Below are 15,016 nucleotides of genomic sequence, written 5' to 3'. Positions count from 1 at the left end.
GCAAGGGGAAAATGGCTTTTCAGAACAAATCAGAGTGTTAATCCTACTAACGTACTTTTTTGTTTTTTGTATTGTTTCCTGAGACAAGGTTTCTCTGTTTGGCTTTGGGTCCTGTCCTAGAACTCACTCTATAGACCAGGCTGATCCCAAATTCACAGACATCCACCTGCCTCTTCATCCTGAGTGCTGATATTAACAATAATATTTTTTGAGATTATAATAAAATTATATAATTTCTCCCTTCCCTTTTTTGCCCTCCCGTGTGTGTGTGTGTGTGTGTGTGTGTGTGTGTGTGTGTGTGTGTGTGTGTGTGTTCATATGTTAATGTTACCTACTCAGTCACTTTTCTGTGTGTTTTTGAAGCTATTTGGTTTTGGGTAACCAACTGGTGTGTTCATTCCTAAAGAGACTATTTCTCCCTCCCTTAGCATTTTGAGGTCTTGTTAGCCTTCTACCCCATTTATACATGTTAGCATATCTATTGGTGTTGTCCTTGTTCAGGCATGTTTAGACAGCCAGGTTGGTGGTATTTCATGGGTACACACTTTTATTTTATTTTTTTTATTTTATATAACCAAGTCCATTTAAATGAAAACAAACATTTATAGACAATATTTGGGAATTTGGACGTCGTTCTTTCCAAACTACTTCCTGTTGGTAAGGGGCACTGTCATGGGGGATTCGAAGAAGATGCAGAAATCCTGTCTGTAGTCTGTCAGGCTACTTTGTCCAGCTGTTTTGAATGTAGGATTGGTTTGTACTCTGTTTCAGGTGGTCTGGCTTGATCAAACCACATTAGTCTGGAAGGAATCCACATCTTTTCATTTTCTGTGGAAACAAAAATAGAAATCCTTTTCCCCAGTAACTTGTCCTTCAACTTAAATTTTGGAGTCAAAGCATTTTTTTAATTTAATTTATTACTTTACATGTCGATCCCAGTTCCCTCTCCCTCCCCCCCAGCCCTCCCTCCCTCCTTCCCTCCCTTTTACCCTCTCCGCCCTCTCACATGCACTCTAACCACCCTCCCATCCCCCACCCCAATTCCATATGTAGGGGAATGCCATCCAGTTGGGGTCATGAAGATCTGATATGTCATGTGAAGCAGGGACTAGGGCTTCTTTCCTGTCTCAAGGTTAAGGCAGTTATCCCTCCATGGGGGATATGTTCGCAAGGTCCTTTTGTGCACCAGGGATATATCCTGGCTCTACTGTCTGAGGTTCCTTAGACTGCTCAGTCCTTCTGGCTGAGACCCATATTCTGGGGGGGGGGGGGCTGAGTCAGTCCCATGCTTGCTTCCCAGTTATCAGTCTGGGGGCCCGTTAGCTCCTCCTTGTTCAGGTAAGCTGTCTCTATGTGTTTCTGCTACCTGGTCTTGTCCTCTCTATCTGCATCTGGGTTCTACTTCGACTCAGTGTTTATATATGGGTGTTTGCTCCTGTTTCCAACAGGCATTAGTTGAGGGCTCCATGGAGAAGTTAGTTGTTGATCTCACTCTCCGGGAATGGCATTTATAGTAGCCTTTCCACGGAACCTCAAATTGTTAGTTGGTAGCAGTCTTGTAGTTCTCTAGACCTTTCTTTGTGTTCAATTTTATCTTCGAACCAATATTGGCTCCCTCTTTTATGTTCTCTATCTATCTATCTATCTATCTCTATCTCTCCTGTCTTCTATTCCTAACTAGGCTCAATCTTCCTGGTCGCACATGTTTTCCTTTCCTCCCCCTCGTTTTCTCCTACTTCTCTCTCCATTCGCTGTCCCCCCACTTCCCCTGAGCTCTGGGGGTCTTGTCCCTTCCCGGTTCTGTGAGGGACTTTATATGAATCTCTTCTTATTAGTAATGACTAACTGAACTGGCATATTTAAATATGCTTCATAGTGTTTACTTTTAGTTTTGAAGTATTTTCATGAACAAATAACATCCTATATTACATCCAATAATAACCATAGTTAGTAAAAAATTATATCTGATGCTTATTGAGGAGTTAATACCATCAAGACAATAAGTACTTTGCAGTTATTATCTCATTTATTCTTCAAAGTACCTGTCACAGTGTAAGTGCTAGCATTATTCCTATTTTGTAAATGAAGAAACTGAAATTTAAAAGCAAAATGCCAAAGTAACCCGAAAAGCACAGAAGTTGGTGGCCTAATTTATGTCACTCCAAAACCAATCCAGACTTTTGACACTGAAGTTAGTTCCCTATCTCATACTGCTTCCCCTAAGTTGCTTGACCCAATGTTTTCCTGAGGGCACGGGTAATGGGTATGTATGCATCTTAGCTACTTGGTTGTTACTGAGTTCTCAGCACCAATTCCTTTCTAAACTTAGTACTATAACAGGGGAAGCCGACACCACTTCCAAACCTGTATTCCCCAAGGTTCCTTCAAAAGTAAAATTGAGTGTGTGAAAAATGTAATTTCACTTGATGTTTCCCTCAAGTGTAGTTCCCCATTCCAATGTAACTGATCATTCATTTCCTTAAAAATTATTTCTTTCCAGTGCCAACAGGAATTATGAAAAGTTTCAGTGGGTGTAATAAATTGCTGCTTCCTCCTAATCCTATCATCAAAGCAATTTGGGAAAGAATCAAAGCCAAATAAGTTATAGCAGTCTGATTTGCTCCCAAAATTTATGGATAACTTCAAAGATCATGGCTTCCCTTTGTGGTAAACACAAATGTCTATAACACTGCTTGAATACAAAGTTCCCCCTTTAAGTAATGCCAGTTTCTTTTGAAGTTCCCATTCTCTTTCCTAGAGAAGGTACCATTCCACACCCTCACAAAGTGTCATCTTGAGCTCTGGTGTTCATAAATTTAGCTCCCCACTGAACTAAAATGTGAGTGTCAGCACACCTCCCTCAGCACAGGTTGCTACACCATTGGCCAACATGGACTATGCATATCTTTATTCCCTTAAAGCAGAGGCTCTCTCTAGGCTGGGCTGAAAGAGCGAAATGGAGTAATACCCCTGAGAGAGGTAAACGCAGGCTCTTGTGAACTGATACTAGCTGCAATCTAAAATGTGGAAAATGGATTTTCCTTGTAAAAGATAACCCTTAAGTTTAAGTCTTCTATCTCTTCGGTGAAGATATGGGAAAGAATGAGATGATGGGATGGCCAGTTCAGATTCCAAGGGGAAGATGTTAATGACTTCTGTTTTTGTTGTTTGTTTGTTTTGTGATTTGGTTGGCTTGTTTACTTAAAATATAGAATATGGGGCTGAAGACATGGCTTAGTGGTTAATAAGAGTGCTTGCTCTTTCAGAGGAGCCAGGTTCAATTCCCAGCACCACATGCAAGTTAACAACCATCCACAATTCCAGTCCCACAGGATCTGATACCCTATTCTGCACTCCAGATGTGGTACACATAAATATACACAGACAAAACACTAATATGTATCCAACATTTTAAAAATAAAATGCTTGATTTTTCTACTGGTACCCAGGCTAAAATGGCAATGGTGAATGGAGAAGTTTTAAGGTGTTGTCAGTATCAGCGCGAGGTGAGAGAAGAGACTATGACTCAGTCGTGTTACCAGGGTCTTGGGGTCAATCCCCAGTCACATACACACAGGCACACAACATAGTTTTACAGCACCATCATGTTTTTGCCTTTACTTTATTATTTTTCCAAAAGCTATTGATCACTTAACATCAAAATAAATAGAGCTATAGGAAACCATAATTGTTCAGCTGTACTCATTAGTAACTGTACAGTATGATTAATCTTTGTGACCACACTTGATTATTTTTATTTCATGAAGCTGTAGATGATCTGGGCATTTTCTCAGAGATCTAATAATTTTACATCTAGTATGTTGACTTTCACAAGCCCCTGTTGTTTAAGCAAACAATATGCTGAGTTATCGATTCTCTTGAATCAAATTAACTGAGATAATAGTTCCTTCCAGAACATACAAAAACAACCCAGGTCTGCACCATGGAGTTCCAGGCTCCGGAGAGCTGATATGCATGTTTGGAATTGAACCCAGGTCCTCTGGAAGAGTAGCCATTGCCCATATCCCCACAAGAGTTACTATCATATCAATGATAGGATTTTTAGACACTTATTGGTATGAATGAACAAAGGGAAACTTTACTTTGCAATGGTCCAGATGCCATTTATCACATATATAGAATTGTCTAGCTGACACTGCAATAAAATGCATGACTAATCCATCCACACAAAGGTTTTGTTCATCCTTCTCTTTTATTTTCTCAGCCACATCCTCCTTCCTATTGTCCACATCTAAGGAAACCATTCATTTCTTTGCTTATATGTTATTGTTTCTGTCACAACTGCCATTGCCAGTAGGGTAGTCCACCTACACCAGGTAATGTCTAGGTCTTGTCACTTGACCCTCTAATCATCTCAAAGAGAAAAATAAATAAATAAAACTGCTGCGTCAGCCAGGTCTCGCTGGAATGACTCACTTGATAGTTTCACTTTAGTGCCTGATAAACCAGCATTCAAAGGAAGCTGCTAACAGTGGTTGACAATACACTGAGTCAGGCTGTTTGTTAGACAAGCATTTTCTCATAACTCATCTTTATTTACCTCTGTCATAATGAATAACTCAAATATAACTCCTTCTATGCGTATTGCCCCATATTCACAATTACATTTAGTGTCTTTCTGTTTTAAATCACATCTATCTACCAGCATCACACTATGAACTCTATCTGGTCTTGTATCGGCATGTTGCTCTACTGTTTTATATTTTAATTAAAATGCATTTCCTCAAGGGCTGTTTTTAATCACTTTTGTATCAGCCTAGGACCTTATGAAGTACCTCATTAAATACTTGGTACGCTGTAGTTACAAATAATATTCAGTCAATAAGTAGCCAGGAAAGAATTTCTTGAAACTGGCTTGAGACTGTGGAAGTCTATGATGTGAATATCAACCACATAGAACACAAAGAGAATGTTAAAGTCATTTCGTTATGCTGTTATTTCACAGAAGAGTGAAAACCTCAAGTGGTACCCTGTCTTGCTTTACCCAGTGTCTCACCTACTCTCTTCAATCGTCCTCAGCAGCCTATCTCAGAGCTCTCAGTAGGGAATTGCACACTTTATTAGCAACAGCCACTGTCAGGGTGCTTAAAAGAAGCTGGGCTTGATTCATTCTGCCTGTGTGTCTCATCTCAGTGCAGAACTGTAGAGGCTTAGCCCCAGGACTCATAGGCTCTGCAGACAGAGGAAGGCATTCATCTCCTCACTCTGTATTGTTCAGTGTTGAGATGCCTTAGTTGTCTTGGCACTTAAGTACTACAGTGATGGATATTTTATGAGTGTAAACCTATCTAGATGTCATAGACAGAATTTTATCTTCAAAAATAAAAAAAAAAGAAGTAAAACCATATGAAGTATATGATGGTCTTTCAAATGCCCCCTTCATTGAGTACTTAATTAAACACTGTTTCCCACTTTATCACTCCCAGGAGCCTGAAAGAGCCCTTACAGTCCCTAATAGGGTAAATTCTCTCTCTCTCTCTCTCTCTCTCTCTCTCTCTCTCTCTCTCTCTCTCTCTCTGTCACGCTCACTCACTTTCTTTCTCCCTCCCTCCCTCATTCTCTCTCCCTCTTCGTTTATTCCCATCCCTTTCCCATTTCTGTCTCTCCCTACTAGAAAATTGTTAAATATTCAAGAATATAAATTCCTCTTTTTTTCTAAATTTTCTTGCTAGCTTCCCTTCCTATGAAAACTTTGACTAAATATCTTCCTCCCACATGTTTATACAATATTCAAAATCCTGTTCTTGGGAGTATACCAGAGTACCACTTTTTAAGTAGATGACATTTGAGCACTATGTTTTATGAAAACCATGGGGCAACAATGATGGAAATTATCAAGAGTAGTGGAGTAGTGGGAATATAACCCAGTGGTGGAGCTCTGGCCTAATATAGAGAGGGTATTATATCAGGTTCTAGGTTCAGTCACTAGAAGAAAAAAGTCAGACTCTAGAATAACTGATGCAGGTCTATTCTCTGAGACATGGCATTGTGAAAACGTCGGAACCACTGGGCTGGGCCACACTGGAATAGAACCTGTTCCTAATCCCATGCTACAGACAGCACACTGACCCTGCACCCCTGCACAAGTCTCTTTCCATTACTGTTATACTTCCTCTATTTGCTCTCCAATTTCAGTCTAGAGAATCATTTTGGTCCTACCCTGTCCTCTTCCTCCTTTTTGCTTTGCCAAAGAAGACAAGTAGAAGTTGGAGATGTTGCTACCTCGGCCACAAGTGCTGGCAAGTTTGTAACGTGTCTGTCTCATTTGTTGCCCCTCCCCCTCTCTCTTTTCACTGAAGTAGCTTTATTGATCCCCTTTCTCTATATTGTTTTCCCAACCTACTTAATTCCTCTCTTCTGTTTTTTAGTCTGCTTCTCTAAAACTAATTACTAGTCTATTTCTGCTTAATTACTCTCCACTCCTGGCTTTACCGCCTAATATCTTAGTGTGTGTCATCCTACCCATGTTCCTTCTCTTCTGAAATTTATTAAACTTGAAAAACATTTTTTCAGACATTTACAAGATTATTTCTTTTCATTAAATGTGTTCACTTTGCATCCCACCAGAGTTCCCACTTCCTCCTCTCCTCCCAGTTCCTTCCCCTTCGCTGTGCCTCCTCCCCCACAATCCATTCCTTCTCTGTTTCTGCTCGGGTCTCCCATGTATATCAACAAAGCATGGAATATCAAGTTGTGGTAGCACCAAGCACCTTCCTTGTATTAAAGCTGGTCAAGGCAACCTTGTATGAAAATTAGGTTCCCAAAAGTCAGCCAAAGCTTTATGGACAACCCCAGGTCCCAGTGTTAGGAGTCCCACAAATAGACCATGCAACATAACTGTCTCATGTATGCAGAGGAACTAGATTTTTTTCACATGCATTCTCCCTGGTTGTTGGTTCAGACTCTGTAAGCTCCTATGAGCCCAGATTAGTTGCTTCAAAGATCAATGCTAAAATATAATGAAGTAAAATATCAAACTTCAAATTATAGCATGAAGCCATAGTAACAAAACCCTCAAGACACCGACACACAACAGACACCTAAGTCATTGCAATACAGTAGGATAGAATAGAACAAAACAACTCAAAATTAAATACACACAACTATATCCATGTGACCTTTGAACAAAGTTTTGAGAAAAGATCTCCCCTTTGACTAATAGTGCTAGAAGGGTCATGTGTCCATACATAAATAAACACTAACTGTTTTCCCTTACTAAAATAAATTCAAACTACATCAAATACCTTATTACAAGTTAAATTTTGAAACAATTATAGGAAAGACTTAAGGATATAGGCATAAGTAAGATCTTGATGAAACAGACTCCAAGAGCTCAGGAAAAAAAATCCCAAGAATTGACAAAAATGATTACATAAGATCTAGAAACTTCTGCATGGCAAAGGAAATTATTATTCAAGTAAAGAAAAAGATTTCCAAATGGGAGAGAAATCTTTGTTATCTGCACATGTGATAGACCATCAATATCTGAGATATATAAAGAACTCATTAAACTCAATATCCAAGGTATGCAACTGGTTATTTTCATACTACATTATATATATATATATATATATATATATATATTACATAATATCTTCATATTATGTAATATAGGATTCAGAAAGAGGAATACCTTTTCCCCTTCATTATGGATTCTTAATTTCATATAGATACATAACATTACTTATTTATGTGGCCTGAAGACAGAAAGCCGACTGGGGTTTAAAGACGGCAACTAAAGTGGGGGGGCAGATGGTGACAAAAGAATAATGTGATTGAGTGTGTCCAAAGAACAAGATGCCTGAAACATAGCACTATGTACCAGTAAAAGAAAGAATATCAAGTCAATGACTTCCGTAAGTCATACCTCTATCTTCCTTTTCTGGTTCTGTATTTCAAGTTCCTTCTTTCTTTCCTGACTTCTCCACCTTGCCAGCGACCTTCGTGTGTTTCCTTCCTTCATACACTAAGGAGGTGTTAGACTCTTAGTTTGGATGCTCTTAGTTTCTCCTTGTGTCTTGTCATCTAAACATACTCCTACACATATACAACATATACAACACTCACAGTGGAGTCCTCATTCTCAGGCACTGATGCTGAGGATGAGGCTGGAGGAGAGCCAGGTACCCAAGAAGGGACAATGGACAGGGAAGGTGAGGAGAAGGGTCAGCAGCATCTGGCTTCGGCTCTTTTCCAAGAAGACTGTGGTTTTATGAGAAGATGCTGTCAGTGCTTCAGATTTGCTGTTGAACTTAGTTTGGAGGCACATTTGCAATTCGGATATTTGAACCTCAGGCTTCCAGTAAGAATTCTCAGTGGATTTACTATAGGAACCTTAGTTGAAGCTGATTCAAAACAAAGTATCACTTAGATGGCATACAGTTTATCTGGGTCATTGTTAAAAATAATGATGAGTGTTCTGGTCAAATCCCCAGGCCTACTGTACTGTGAAGAATTTTCTTTTGTCACTGGGAAATTTTAAGCTATTAGTATAGATTTAATCTCCTATTCTATTGTGAAGAGCCCCCATCTCATCTATTGCTGAGATTCACAAACACCATGACTTATAATATTACTGTGAGAGAATGTTTCATTGGATCCTTTTATTGGCTACTAAATAAGGTTACAGTTATTTCTTATAACTTCTTTCTCCTCAGTTACCACTGACATCTCATACTCATAAAGATTTTGATGGTGTGATTAATGTTTTGAACTCCCTAAAAGTTATATGAAAAAAATTTAAAAATGAATATTGATTCTTCATTTGAATTCACATTGTATGTTATTAAGGCTATTGTTTCATGTAGGATTAGTATGTATTATTGCACTGTAACTTGTTAATAGGCCATATGCAAGGTAATGAGCAATTGTTCAATGTCAGCCTTGAAGGGTATATTGAGTAAAGTAGTTTTTCACAAGTCAGCATTGGTCTGGATACTAATTAACTTTTCAGTGTTGGTTTGAAATATGGAATAGGGAGTAAACTTATTAAACATGCAGATTACTCTTCATTGAGTAGGGGTGATTATTGACTTGAACCACACTTTCAGAATTTATGAGGACCTTGGCAAATTAAGCAAGGTGATTATATGTAAGATGAAGTTTAATGAGGACAAATAAGTGATGATTTACTTTGTGTGTGTGTGTGTGTGTGTGTGTGTGTGTGTGTGTGTGTGTGTGTGTGTGTTAGCTCAGAATTAGGGAATGAAGAGTTTCAAATGGACCATCTGATAGTCACAAACTTGAATTATGGCACTGTTGTTTATCAAGAAAATGAGAAGTTACCCAGTAATATAAAATTGTCCAAGCCCTTTAAAGATTACTGTGGCCTCTATAATACTTGAGAAAACAATGGAATAGCTAATAGCTGCAAAAAGGTGATCAATAGATTCTGGAGATAAGAACTAAAGGAATTTAGTCTTTAACTCAACAAGAAAAAAAGCTGAAAGAATGAAAAGGAACAAAGTATTAATTACTTGGAGAAAAAATCATGTTGTAGGTAAGCAGAAAGGAGAAGAATGGCAGGCTTCTCTGAAACAGAGTTTGGGGCTATACATGAGCCAGATTTTCCTGGAGTTCTGTTTCATAAACCAAGTCATTTTCTCTGGCAGGTGTATTTACTACAAGGCATCTCTGATCCAATCATACAGAGCCAGTGGTAGCTCCTCATTGAGCACTCATGGTATTCCTGAGGGTTTCTTCTTAACAGAGGTTAGAAATAGTCATCTCTTGGGAATGCATGGGAATTAATGAAGTATCACTTCTATTTTTAAGAATATAGAAGTGCGAAATTTTACTCTTCTGCTTTTGTACTCTGGATTATTTGAAGATATAGTTTTAATATACAGATCATAATCAGTGAGCTGTCAGTGGTAACATAGTGAAATGCTTGTCATATAAATTTAGAATAATTTCATGTTCATTCTTAATTTGTTGAGGTAAATATCTTTTTTATGATATATCATATAGGAAATGGGAGAACTAGAAAATGATTGACTTTCCAGAATCCTAGGCACTCTTTAGGTAGTTTAGTTTGTGTTGGCTCAAAAGTCACTGTGTAGACTGGGCTGGCTTTGAACTCACAGCAATACCCCTGCCACTACCTTCTCTGAGTATTGAGATTAAAGATATGTGCCACCACATGAAGTCCAGTTTTGTGTTCTATGCTTTGTCTTGGTTTTGTTTTTTTAATAGATTATTCTTCTGTAGAACAGGCTAGCTTACATGGAAGGATACCCCTGCTTCAGCTTCCAAAATGCTTGCATTTTTCTATATGTGCAACATACACAGCACAAGAACTTTTGTTATATATGTTTAAAACTATTAAGAAATACTGAACATTCCTGTTGTCATCTTCTCAACATGACCTACCTTATCCACGTGTGTGCCTCAACCTTTCAATATGCAAAGAAAGTTTAGACCTTCCCATGGGCAAACAATATGCTCCTCTAAGTTGTCTAAGACATTCATCTTTCTCATGCATCTACTTCCCACAGATTACCTGTGGTTACTCTAGCTAAGTAAGCCATATAAAGAAAATGTGTATGCTTGCAAATTTTCTGGAGAGAGTGGAAGGAGACATCCAAATATGTAGGAAATGGTTTCCGTGCCATTTGTTGGACAACTATTAGCTGAGGCCATTCTCGATGGAAGAAAGCATGCATATTGATGCATGCTTTTACTAGACCAAGAACATTTGGAACTCTGACTTGCATTTAAGCACTTTTTAAAAAATTAATAGCAAGTGCTCACTTGGGTAGCACATATACTAAAACTGGAACAATACAAAGGAGATTATCATGGCCCCTGCACAAGGATGACAAGCAAATTCATGATGCATTCCATACTTTTAAGCTTGTTATTTTCTAATGACAGACAGAAATGGAATGGGTCCAGTGGGGAAGGGAGGTGGGGAGGAAATGAAAAGAATAGAGGGAGGGGAAACTTTAATCCAAATATATTGTATGAATAAATATTCTATTTTCAAAAAACATATGCAATAAATAAACAAATGATAAATAAATAAATTTCAAGCTGTCAGTGGTAGCACATGCCTGCGATTCCAATAGTGGGAAGATAGAGGCAGAAGAAAAATTGAGCTTAGGACACATGAAAATATGCCTCACAGAGTAAAATGAAAGAAAGATTAAACCCATCCTAGAAGAGTTCAGAGTCCAAGAATTAGAGGCTACTTTTGTCTAGTGTCCTTTGTAGTAACACATAGGGAGGAATTTGGGGAAAGGTGAGGGTTTCAGGATACAGGCATAGAGAAGGATGAAATAGCAGCAGGGTGGGAAAAACTAGAAGGCTGCAACACTTAGACTCTGTTCCAGCTTTACTCATGGAGCTGTACTTGTGCCGCCCTCCAACTTTACCATCTTTTTCCTCTTTAGTCCTCAGCTGGACTCTGGTAAATCCTCATCTCTGTCCAGAAAGCTTTCCACAGTAAACTCTCTATCTCTATGTGTCTACACAAACACATACACACATACACACATACACACACATACACAGTCATACGTGCGCATGGCATGGTTACACTCAGCCATTGCCTGGTATCATTCTAATTTACACTTTAGATTTTTCTTCTAAGGGATTCTTCTGTTTTTAGATGTGAAGGACCCAACAGCATGGAGAAGAATAATAAAGACAGTACTTCAGTGTGTGGGACAATGTTTCCATTAAAGATGCCTGTGGTAGGCTCTTCATGACTTACCCCATAAAGGGTATTTAAACTAGTCAGTTGATCTTCAAGTAGACATTTTATTGCTGTCATTAAAATAATTTTCCTTATCTTTTCAAAGCCAGAAACTCAGTATTATCATTCAGCTAACGGAACCCCTTGTATGAACCTTCTCTCGCTAATGGCACATTGGTTGCTTGTGTTCCAAAAGTGCCTCTTACTAATGTCACTACATTAGTTCATATAGCTGTTGAATATGATCCAGGCTTTGTTTTGTTTTTTATTGATAGACCATGTGTTTCTGTCCATGTATTCTTCTCTACCTTTCTCTTCCCCTCCTATTTTTCTCTCATTCTTTGACAGAAGATAAATGTTTATCATGCAATATATCCTTCCCATACCTCCTATAAGATCATCTCCACATCCCCACCCTTCCAACTTCATAACTTCTTTTTCTCTTCCCTTAGAAACAAACAAGTGAATAAAAACAAACCAGAATTAAAAAGAAAGAAAGAAAAGGCAAATGCACACTCACAAACAAAACACAAAATCAGAAACAATAATATACAAGAAAAAGACCAGTAATATTAAAACATGCTGAAAATAAAGCAAAATAAGACAAAAATTCCTACATTGCCTTTCTTGGGGGCCAATGCAGTAAGTTTACTGGATTCTGGTGGAAGCACACTGTCTTGGCTGTTCATGGGGGTTTTTTGTACTGGTGTCTAGGAATTTAGGATTAGGATGCATGGAGTGATTCTAGCTGTCAATCAGGCTTTGTCTTTGTTGGGTGGGTACTCTGTTCCTAAATTGCATTGCTCTCTCTGGACCTTATGAAAGTATAGTAGCTGTGGTCTGTCGGATAGAGAGTGCTTCTACAATCTGGGTTGGTTGTAGAAAAGAATAGAAGTGAGATGGGAAAAAAGGCTAAGAGAAGATTTAGGAAAGAGCTAAGGAGATCCTGTCCACACCAAGATGTGGGGTCCCCACTCATTTGAGATGTCATGGGAAGAGGGGACCCTGCACATAGGCTGAGAAAGACAAATATTAAGCTATAGAGACTGTGCTGATCATTCCAAGGGGAACATGAATGGTCTGAGCCAAGTGTTAAAGTCTCCAATGAACAGAGTTAAAGTGGGTTGAGGGGCTCGTGAAAGCAGGATCTTACCATGCTGAAGATGAGGACAGAGAAATTGTAATGGAGGAGGAAAGGATAGTGTGAATCATCTACCCGAGTAACTGCCAGATATGGCCACTTTAGGCAGGGGGTTTCCCAGATAGACTGTGTTTCTAGGTGTTGTGGCTGAAACAAGCAATAGGAACAGGCTAGAAGGGAAGACTGAAAGGCTTCACAGGAAGGAGGAAACTGAGTCTGCAGCAAGCTTCTTAGTAGTCCTCAGAAAATGGAGGTAGGATGGGAGGAGAGATACCTGTATGTAGCCTATGATGGGGCTGAGGATATTAGAGACACTGTAATGGAGCACAAATCAGACTCTGAAAGCCACCTTTCCCCCTCTGACATGAAGAAGATTTTCATTCTGCCATTTAGTTTCCCTACCCTTCTATAAACTTGTTTCTAAGAAGATGGGGAACTCTCCCAGGGAGCAGCTATTAAAATGAGCAATGGGGATACCTGGAGAATAAGGCCACTGGTCATCCTACCGACAGGAAAGGAGGAAGCCTTTAGAGGGCACAAGTCCCACCCTCCTGAAAGGAGAGCACATGCACTTTCACTCCTCCCAATGATGCAAATATTCACCAGAAGGGGAAAGCAGAAAACTGAAGTTGTGCTGTCTGTAATAATAAATACTAACTAGTGGATGTTCCCTCCGTATCCCTGCTACTTTCGTTTCTCCTTCACTTATTAAAACTACCTGTCCTTCCTATAGTCCAACCATTGCATGGAACAGAGTGAGTGGTGAGGTTTTCTGTCTCACCTCCCTTCTGATTTCATCCAGAAATTTCAAAGCAGACAAGCCCTTCTCCTCTCTATGGCCATTCTTTAATGAGCAGACATACTTCTCCATTCCAGGTCCTAAGACTGCAGGAGTCAAGGACTATGCCCTCTGCTTCTCAAAATGCCTTTCTCGGTACTGTTTGTCTGGGTTTCCTTTTTATTTCCCTGGCACTTGAATTTATTTTACAGACAAGACAAAATGTTTTGGCAACTAAGTCACTGGTGGCATTCTGACACTTCACAGCTAATTTTGTTACAGAGGAAATTCCCCAAAACTCTCTCACAATTGCAAACTATACCTATTGAGTGGCTGACAATATATAGTGAAGATCTGATTTTTTTTTTTGAATAAAACTTTAATAGGAATGCTGACTTCTGCAATGAAAGTAATGTTTTAGGAAGAATCTGTGAAAATAAGCCTGGATCATTACTGACTGTTTTTCCAGACAGAAAACTTCACACAAAACAGAAACTTGTATCCTTATAAGATAGTCAAAGAAGTGATATTTCATAAAATGTTACCCGAAAGTGAATGTAATCCAGTGTTAGAAACAGTAGGGAGACAGTGCTGTGTGATCTCAAGGAAAGAGTATGCCTGGTCCAACAAAGCAGTTTGGTGTATAAATACCTCCCAACATGTGGAAAATGAATAAATGGAAGCATGAAGAAATGCATTGTTGGTTTATAGTATGGTTGTAAATGAGGAAAAAGACTATTTCCAACAGGAAAAAAAAATCCAATTCTTGGAAAGCTCTTGAAAATTAAAATGTAGTGTTGATTGCTGTAGGAGCATGAGGACACATAGAAAATATTAATTAATAACATAGTGGATTGCCCTAAAATATGCACCCAGTGTATATATTGTCCACATTAAGAATATTCTACCTATGGGTTGAAGTGGGAACAGGGAATATATTTAAAAATAATTGTCCATGTAAAAATGGCAAGATGACTGGAAAGAGAAAGACAAAAGTGATGATAGACTACAAGATTTAGATGAAGTAAGAAACAGAACCTAATAACTTTTTAGAGGAAGGAGCAACACAGACAGAAGAACTACACAAAGAAAGAGCTGTTAGTGGAGAGCATCTAATTGTTAGGGAAATGAGGGGATGGAAATTACAGGATGCATAAGAGGGAGCAGCACAATTGTAATGGTAATAATAAAGTTGATAACTACAACCTCATAACCAAGCACTTAGGAACTAATCACTAAGAACAGTGTCTTATAAGCAGTATCTAATTCAAGCCTCCAACCACCTTCATACAGAAGAATCATCTGCTTGTGTTTAATAGGGAAAGAAATTATATATAGAGAAGTTTAAATAATTCGTTCACAGATTAAAACACAAATT

At 38.7% G+C, this 15,016-nt stretch overlaps 1 protein-coding gene and 1 non-coding gene across 2 annotated transcripts in view; both read left to right on the top strand.

The window, feature by feature from the left end:
* Grid2 (glutamate ionotropic receptor delta type subunit 2) overlaps positions 1-15,016 on the top strand; it is a 1,241,117-nt gene that overhangs the window by 1,004,580 nt on the left and 221,521 nt on the right. The gene's annotated exons all lie outside the window — the stretch shown is intronic.
* Positions 10,766-10,872, top strand: LOC127235887 (U6 spliceosomal RNA). Its single transcript, XR_007835732.1, has one exon. It is a non-coding gene; the product is annotated as a U6 spliceosomal RNA (small nuclear RNA).

This window comes from Phodopus roborovskii, unplaced genomic scaffold, assembly GCF_943737965.1.
Source record: "Phodopus roborovskii unplaced genomic scaffold, PHOROB, whole genome shotgun sequence".
Taxonomy (NCBI): domain Eukaryota; kingdom Metazoa; phylum Chordata; class Mammalia; order Rodentia; family Cricetidae; genus Phodopus; species Phodopus roborovskii.
Note: the sequence above shows the minus strand (reverse complement) of the source record. Positions and strands in the feature narration are given on the sequence as shown.